The sequence below is a fragment of the Petromyzon marinus genome, chromosome 51, assembly GCF_048934315.1.
Source record: "Petromyzon marinus isolate PM22_M1 ecotype Great Lakes invasive population chromosome 51, UKy_Petmar_22M1.pri1.0, whole genome shotgun sequence".
NCBI classification, from domain to species: Eukaryota; Metazoa; Chordata; class Hyperoartia; order Petromyzontiformes; family Petromyzontidae; genus Petromyzon; species Petromyzon marinus.
In genome coordinates this window covers 977,586-985,793 of record NC_133717.1, presented here as the reverse complement: position 1 = coordinate 985,793, position 8,208 = coordinate 977,586, and positions in this window count along the sequence as shown.

The following is an 8,208-nucleotide window of genomic DNA, read 5'->3' as shown; positions in this document are numbered from 1 at the left end:
TTGACTGTCGTCACAAAGTCATTCCACGGTGATCCCATTCTCAGTTATCCCTACGTTCAATTACGTTTTAAGATTTACGTTTTAAAAACAACAAAAAACGGCTTCTCGCAACGGGGGGGCAAAGAGTCCCAAGGGGGCAGCCAAAGAGCCGCAAGGAGGCTTTGGTTTCAAGTTTCATTTATTAGGTATAGCCCTGTGAGCCATGCGGCTCTTGAGTCGGGTGCAACCACAACAAACAAAATATGAACAGAGAACAACTTAAAGCGACGACGCGCAACAGAAACATCCTGGATAAACCAGCAAATCTTCCAGAAAAAAAAGGTGGTCTCGTGTATTACACACGTAAGATGGATAATGCCACCAAAGAAAGTGTCCTCGCAAGGTCAACCTTATTTCAGTTGAGATTGAGACCCACGGCTCGATATTTGTTGCAGCTGAACATTTGTGCTGCAATCATTTTATTTTAAGAGCGGTCTATTTCACCGATATTCACATCCAGGAAAACTAACGATAAAATATTTCTCGCGATCTAGTTGTGTCCTTTGACCCTTCTTCCGCGTGTGCTCAATGTTGTGCCCCTTTTGGCGCAAGGTCTGCATCCCAAAATTGGCCTTCATCATCATGAACATTTTCCACTGGGCCATAAGGCAAAGGGGCAGTCAAAGAGTCGCAAGGGGGCAGTCGAAGAGCCCCAAAGGGGGCAGTCAAAGAGCCTCAAGGGGACAGTCAAAGAGCCCTGAGGGGGCAGTCAAAGAGTCACAAGGGGGCAGTCAAAGAGCCGCAAGAGGGCAGTCAAAGAGCCCTGAGGGGGCAGTCAAAGAGCCTCAAGGGGACAGTCAAAGAGCCCTGAGGGGGCAGTCAAAGAGTCACAAGGGGGCAGTCAAAGAGCCCTGAGGGGGCAGTCAGAGCCTCAAGGGGACAGTCAAAGAGCCCTGAGGGGGCAGTCAAAGAGCCCCAAAGGGGGCAGTCAAAGAGCCCTAAGGGGGCAGTCAAAGAGCCCTGAGGGGGCAGTCAAAGAGCCCCAAAGGGGGCAGTCAAAGAGCCGCAAGGGGGCAATCGAAGAGCCCCAAAGGGGGCAGTCAAAGAGCCCTAAGGGGGCAGTCGAAGAGCCTCAAGGGGACAGTCAAAGAGCCCCAAAGGGGGCAGTCAAAGAGCCCTAAGGGGGCAGTCGAAGAGCCCCAAAGGGGGCAGTCAAAGAGCCCCAAAGGGGGCAGTCGAAGAGCCCTAAGGGGGCAGTCAAAGAGTCACAAGGGGGCAGTCAAAGAGCCCTGAGGGGGCAGTCAGAGCCTCAAGGGGACAGTCAAAGAGCCCTGAGGGGGCAGTCAAAGAGCCCCAAAGGGGGCAGTCAAAGAGCCGCAAGGGGGCAGTCAGAGCCCCAAAGGGGGCAGTCAAAGAGCCCTTAAGGGGGCAGTCAAAGAGCCCCAAAGGGGGCAGTCGAATAGCCGCAAGGGGGCAGTCGAAGAGCCCCTAAGGGGGCAGTCAAAGAGCCGCAAGGGGGCAGTCGAAGAGCCGCAAGGGGGCAGTCGAAGAGCCGCAATGTGCGGCTCCAAAGCCGCAGGTGGCCGACCTCTGGCCAGTCCCACACATTTGGAACAAACGGAGTCTCCGTTGTTGCTGTACCGCCATCTGCTCCTCGACGCCCACGGGGACGGGAGTTTCAGAACATTCACTCGGTGATCCACCAACCCCTCCCCCGCTGCTGCCTCCATAGCACTGGATTGCAGGCAGCAGCCGCGTGCAGCGAGCGCAGCCACTACCTTAGGCCTCATGATGACGGGATCGATGCATGTGCCGTGCGCAAAATCCACTTTAATCGCGAAACTGATGCATCCTTGTCCGATGTGTGTGTAATGTGTGTGTGATGTGTGTGCGATGTGTGTGTAATGTGTGTGCGATGTGTGTGCGATGTGTGTGTACCGAGTTACCATGCACGTGGCACTTTCTGTGGGTATCGTTGCTACAATGTTATTTTTCCCATGGCTAAAATTAGCACATCCCATCGGACTGCAACTGAAATGGAAACCCTCTGCTGCCAGGAGCGCAGCCACCCCCAGGAATGTGCTCTGTGTACAAGGAGCAGCGAGCAGCACACGGTGGGTATATTTACACTTGCGATGCACATTACCCTGCACACACAATGCGCACGTGTGTTTATATTGCACGAACAATCCCGCGCCGGTGCCATCGTAAAGTTGATGACGATCAGCACGCATTCAGATATTAATATATAAATATCTTCTATTACTGCCCATGGAAATGTGTTCAGGGCTCGATGCAAATGTTGAGATCAGCTGCTGGCCACGACGAGAGGGATTCAGCAGAGAGAGCGAGAGTTCGTGTCGCTGTTCCTCCTCCGTTGAAGGAGCGTGGACCACAGTGGGGTTCCTGTGCGGTCCGTAGTGTGGGTTGCGTGGCCACATCGCAATTCTGTGGGTTGTCATTAATGTATCTGTGTATGTCTGTGGGTCTTTATGTATCTCTTTGGGTCTCCATGTGTCTCTATTTGTCTATATCTTTGAATCTCTGCACCTTTAGAGGAACGCCACTGTCACTTGAACGATCTCCCCAGCTAGTGCCTCATTGCTTGCACTTCCATCACGTCCAGGAATCCTCTCCAATCCCAGCACGAGCGTGTGAGCTTCCAAGAGAGTTGTCGATATCGTGGCATCGCTCACACGAGGATCCTCAACGTCTCTGTTCACGAAGGCCGCCCTCGGGGAGCCCGTGGCTGTAGCCCCATCCCCCACAGGCACGGGCCTGCTGTGAGCGTGTCGGTGCCCTGTCAGAGCACAGCACTGGGAAGTGTACAGGACTGGGAAAGAGTCCAGGACTGGGAAAGAGACTACGGAACTGGGAAAGAGCACTGGGAGAGAGTACGGGACTGGGAGAGAGTATGAGACTGGGAGATAGTACGGGACTGGGAGAGAGTATGGGACTGGGAGAGAGTACGGGACTGGAAAAGAGTACGAGACTGGGAGAGAGTATGGGACTGGGAGAGAGTACGAGACTGGGAGAGAGTACGGGACTGGGAAAGAGTACGGGGCTGGGAGAGAGTACGGGACTGGGAGAGAGTACGGGACTGGGAGAGAGTACGGGACTGGGAAAGAGTACGGGACTGGGAAAGAGTACGGGGCTGGGAGAGAGTACGAGACTGGGAGAGAGCACGGGACTGGGAGAGAGCACGGGACTGGGAGAGAGTACGGGACTGAGAGAGAGTATGGGACTTGGAGAGAGTACGAGACTGGGAGAGAGTACGAGACTGGGAGAGAGTACGAGACTGGGAGAGAGCACGGGACTGGAAAAGAGTACGAGACTGGGAGAGAGCACGGGACTGGGAAAGTGTACGAGACTGGGAGAGAGTACGAGACTGCGAGAGAGTACGGGACTGGGAAAGAGTACGAGACTGGGAGAGAGTACGAGACTGGGAGAGAGTACGAGACTGGGAGAGAGTACGGGACTGGGAGAGAGTACGGGACTGGGAGAGAGTACGGGACTGGGAGAGAGTACGGGACTGGGAGAGAGTACGGGACTGGGAGAGAGTACGGGACTGGGAGAGAGTACGGGACTGGGAGAGAGTACGAGACTGGGAGAGAGCACGGGACTGGGAGAGAGTACGGGACTGGGAAAGAGTACGGGACTGGGAAAGAGTACGAGACTGGGAGAGAGTACGAGACTGGGAGAGAGTATGGGACTGGGAGAGAGTACGAGACTGGGAGAGAGTACGAGACTAGGGAAAAAGTACGGGACTGGAAGAGAGTACAGGACTGGGAGAGAGTACGGGACTGTGGGAGAGTATGGGACTGGGAGAGAGTACGGGACTGGGAGAGAGTATGGGACTGGGAGAGAGCACGAGACTGGGAGAGAGTACGGGACTGGGAGAGAGTATGGGACTGGGAGAGAGCATGGGACTGGGAGAGAGTACGGGACTGGGAGAGAGTACAGGACTGGGAGAGAGTATGGGACTGGGAGAGAGTACGGGACTGGGAGAGAGTACGAGACTGGGAGAGAATACAAGACTGGGAGAGAGTACGGGACTGGGAGAGAGTACGGGACTGGGAGAGAGTATGGGACTGGGAGAGAGTACGGGACTGGGAGAGAGTACGGGACTGGGAGAGAGTACGAGACTGGGAGAGAGTACGAGACTGGGAGAGAGTACAGGACTGGGAGAGAGTACAGGACTGGGAGAGAGTACGGGACTGGGAGAGAGTACGAGACTGGGAGAGAGTACGAGACTAGGGAAAAAGTACGGGACTGGAAGAGAGTACAGGACTGGGAGAGAGTACGGGACTGTGGGAGAGTATGGGACTGGGAGAGAGTACGGGACTGGGAGAGAGTATGGGACTGGGAGAGAGCACGAGACTGGGAGAGAGTACGGGACTGGGAGAGAGTACAGGACTGGGAGAGAGTATGGGACTGGGAGAGAGCACGGGACTGGGAGAGAGTACGGGACTGGGAGAGAGTACAGGACTGGGAGAGAGTATGGGACTGGGAGAGAGTACGGGACTGGGAGAGAGTACGAGACTGGGAGAGAATACAAGACTGGGAGAGAGTACGGGACTGGGAGAGAGTACGGGACTGGGAGAGAGTACGGGACTGGGAGAGAGTATGGGACTGGGAGAGAGTACGGGACTGGGAGAGAGTACAGGACTGGGAGAGAGTATGGGACTGGGAGAGAGTACGGGACTGGGAGAGAGTACGAGACTGGGAGAGAATACAAGACTGGGAGAGAGTACGGGACTGGGAGAGAGTACGGGACTGGGAGAGAGTACGGGACTGGGAGAGAGTATGGGACTGGGAGAGAGTACGGGACTGGGAGAGAGTACGGGACTGGGAGAGAGTACGAGACTGGGAGAGAGTACGAGACTGGGAGAGAGTACAGGACTGGGAGAGAGTACAGGACTGGGAGAGAGTACGGGACTGGGAGAGAGTACGGGACTGGGAGAGAGTACGGGACTGGGAGAGAGTACGGGACTGAGAGAGAGTATGGGACTGGGAGAGAGTTTCATTTATTTGGTATAGCCCTGTGAGCCATTCGGCTCTTGAATCGGGTGCAACCGCAACAAACAAAAAAACATGAACAAGAAAACATCTTAAAGTGACTATGTGACTGTGCAAACAGAAAACCCAGGAAAAAACAGCAAAATATTCCTGAAAAAGCACCATACACCAACGCTGTGCAAAAATCCCAGTGGGATGCAAGTCAAACAACAACAACCACAAGACAACTTAGATTAAGGCCATCAGTCTAACTCCATACTACAACAAAGAAACATGGCCAAACCAAAAAACTTTTCGAAATCACCAAAATAAAGCCATAAAAGCAATGTAACAGTGACCATACGAACTGTGACCAAATTTTCATAATAAACGACATAAACAACATGTAACATCAAACCCTGTAGCCATAGCTGGCTGCATGAGTCACTCTACAACAACAGGAGCATCAGTCGGAGTATCACTTTTTTCAATGCACCTTTAAGATCAGCACACTAAATCAAAATACAGATAATACTTTGCAGCGGTCATCCGGAAATCAAGGAACTCACTATACAAGTGTAGTGACATAGAATCGGTCACATAGCAGCATAGCGCTGGCTGCTGGCAGGGAAGGGGATCTGCAGCTCACAGCAACCCTGACTGACAGCAGGCCACGTGATAGACCGGAGAGGGATCGAGGGGAAAGGTCACGGAAGGGTCACATCGAGAGCCCGCTCGTAGGTTCCAGAAGGGGGGCGTGGCCGGAGGCGGAGCTAGGCTACGCTGACAGTACAAGAGGGGCACCGGGAGGGGACCTCGGGGCTGTCGTGTGGAGTGGGATTCCCCGTCGTGCTGCTGGAGTCTTCGCCAGAGTACGGGACTGGAAACGAGTACGGGACTAGGAGACGAGTACGATACTGGGAGAGAGCACGGGACTGGAAGAGAGTACGGGACTGGAAGAGAGTACGGGACTGGGAGAGAGTACGGGACTGGAAGAGAGTACGGGACTGGGAGAGAGTACGGGACTGTGAGACGAGTACGGGACGGGGAGAGGGCACGGGACTGGGAGAGAGCACGGGACTGTGAGACGAGTACGGGACTGGGAGAGAGCACGGGACTGGGAGAGAGCACGGGACTGTGAGACGAGTACGGGACTGGGAGAGAGCACGGGACTGGGAGAGAGCACGGGACTGTGAGACGAGTACGGGACTGGGAGAGAGCACGGGACTGGGAGAGAGCACGGGACTGTGAGACGAGTACGGGACTGGGAGAGAGTACGAGACTGGGAGAGAGCACGCGACTGGGAGAGAGTACGGGACTGGGAGACGAGTACGATACTGGGAGAGAGCACGGGACTGTGAGACGAGTACGGGACTGGGAGAGAGTACGAGACTGGGAGAGAGTACGGGCCTGGGCGAGAGCACGGGACTGGAAGAGAGTACGGGACTGTGAGAGAGTACGGGACTGGGAGAGAGTACGAGACTTGGAGAGAGTACGAGACTGGGAGAGAGTACGAGACTGGGAGAGAGTATGGGACTGGGAGAGAGTACGGGACTGGGAGAGAGTACGGGACTAGGAGAGAGTACGGGACTGGGAGAGAGTATGGGACTGGGAGAGAGTACAGGACTGGGAGAGAGTACGGGACTGGGAGAGAGTACGAGACTGGGAGAGAATACAAGACTGGGAGAGAGTACGGGACTGGGAGAGAGTACGGGACTGGGAGAGAGTATGGGACTGGGAGAGAGTACGGGACTGGGAGAGAGTACGGGACTGGGAGAGAGTACGAGACTGGGAGAGAGTACGAGACTGGGAGAGAGTACAGGACTGGGAGAGAGTACAGGACTGGGAGAGAGTACGGGACTGGGAGAGAGTACGAGACTGGGAGAGAGTACGAGACTAGGGAAAAAGTACGGGACTGGAAGAGAGTACAGGACTGGGAGAGAGTACGGGACTGTGGGAGAGTATGGGACTGGGAGAGAGTACGGGACTGGGAGAGAGTATGGGACTGGGAGAGAGCACGAGACTGGGAGAGAGTACGGGACTGGGAGAGAGTACAGGACTGGGAGAGAGTATGGGACTGGGAGAGAGCACGGGACTGGGAGAGAGTACGGGACTGGGAGAGAGTACAGGACTGGGAGAGAGTATGGGACTGGGAGAGAGTACGGGACTGGGAGAGAGTACGAGACTGGGAGAGAATACAAGACTGGGAGAGAGTACGGGACTGGGAGAGAGTACGGGACTGGGAGAGAGTACGGGACTGGGAGAGAGTATGGGACTGGGAGAGAGTACGGGACTGGGAGAGAGTACGGGACTGGGAGAGAGTACGAGACTGGGAGAGAGTACGAGACTGGGAGAGAGTACAGGACTGGGAGAGAGTACAGGACTGGGAGAGAGTACGGGACTGGGAGAGAGTACGGGACTGGGAGAGAGTACGGGACTGGGAGAGAGTACGGGACTGAGAGAGAGTATGGGACTGGGAGAGAGTTTCATTTATTTGGTATAGCCCTGTGAGCCATTCGGCTCTTGAATCGGGTGCAACCGCAACAAACAAAAAAACATGAACAAGAAAACATCTTAAAGTGACTATGTGACTGTGCAAACAGAAAACCCAGGAAAAAACAGCAAAATATTCCTGAAAAAGCACCATACACCAACGCTGTGCAAAAATCCCAGTGGGATGCAAGTCAAACAACAACAACCACAAGACAACTTAGATTAAGGCCATCAGTCTAACTCCATACTACAACAAAGAAACATGGCCAAACCAAAAAACTTTTCGAAATCACCAAAATAAAGCCATAAAAGCAATGTAACAGTGACCATACGAACTGTGACCAAATTTTCATAATAAACGACATAAACAACATGTAACATCAAACCCTGTAGCCATAGCTGGCTGCATGAGTCACTCTACAACAACAGGAGCATCAGTCGGAGTATCACTTTTTTCAATGCACCTTTAAGATCAGCACACTAAATCAAAATACAGATAATACTTTGCAGCGGTCATCCGGAAATCAAGGAACTCACTATACAAGTGTAGTGACATAGAATCGGTCACATAGCAGCATAGCGCTGGCTGCTGGCAGGGAAGGGGATCTGCAGCTCACAGCAACCCTGACTGACAGCAGGCCACGTGATAGACCGGAGAGGGATCGAGGGGAAAGGTCACGGAAGGGTCACATCGAGAGCCCGCTCGTAGGTTCCAGAAGGGGGGCGTGGCCGGAGGCG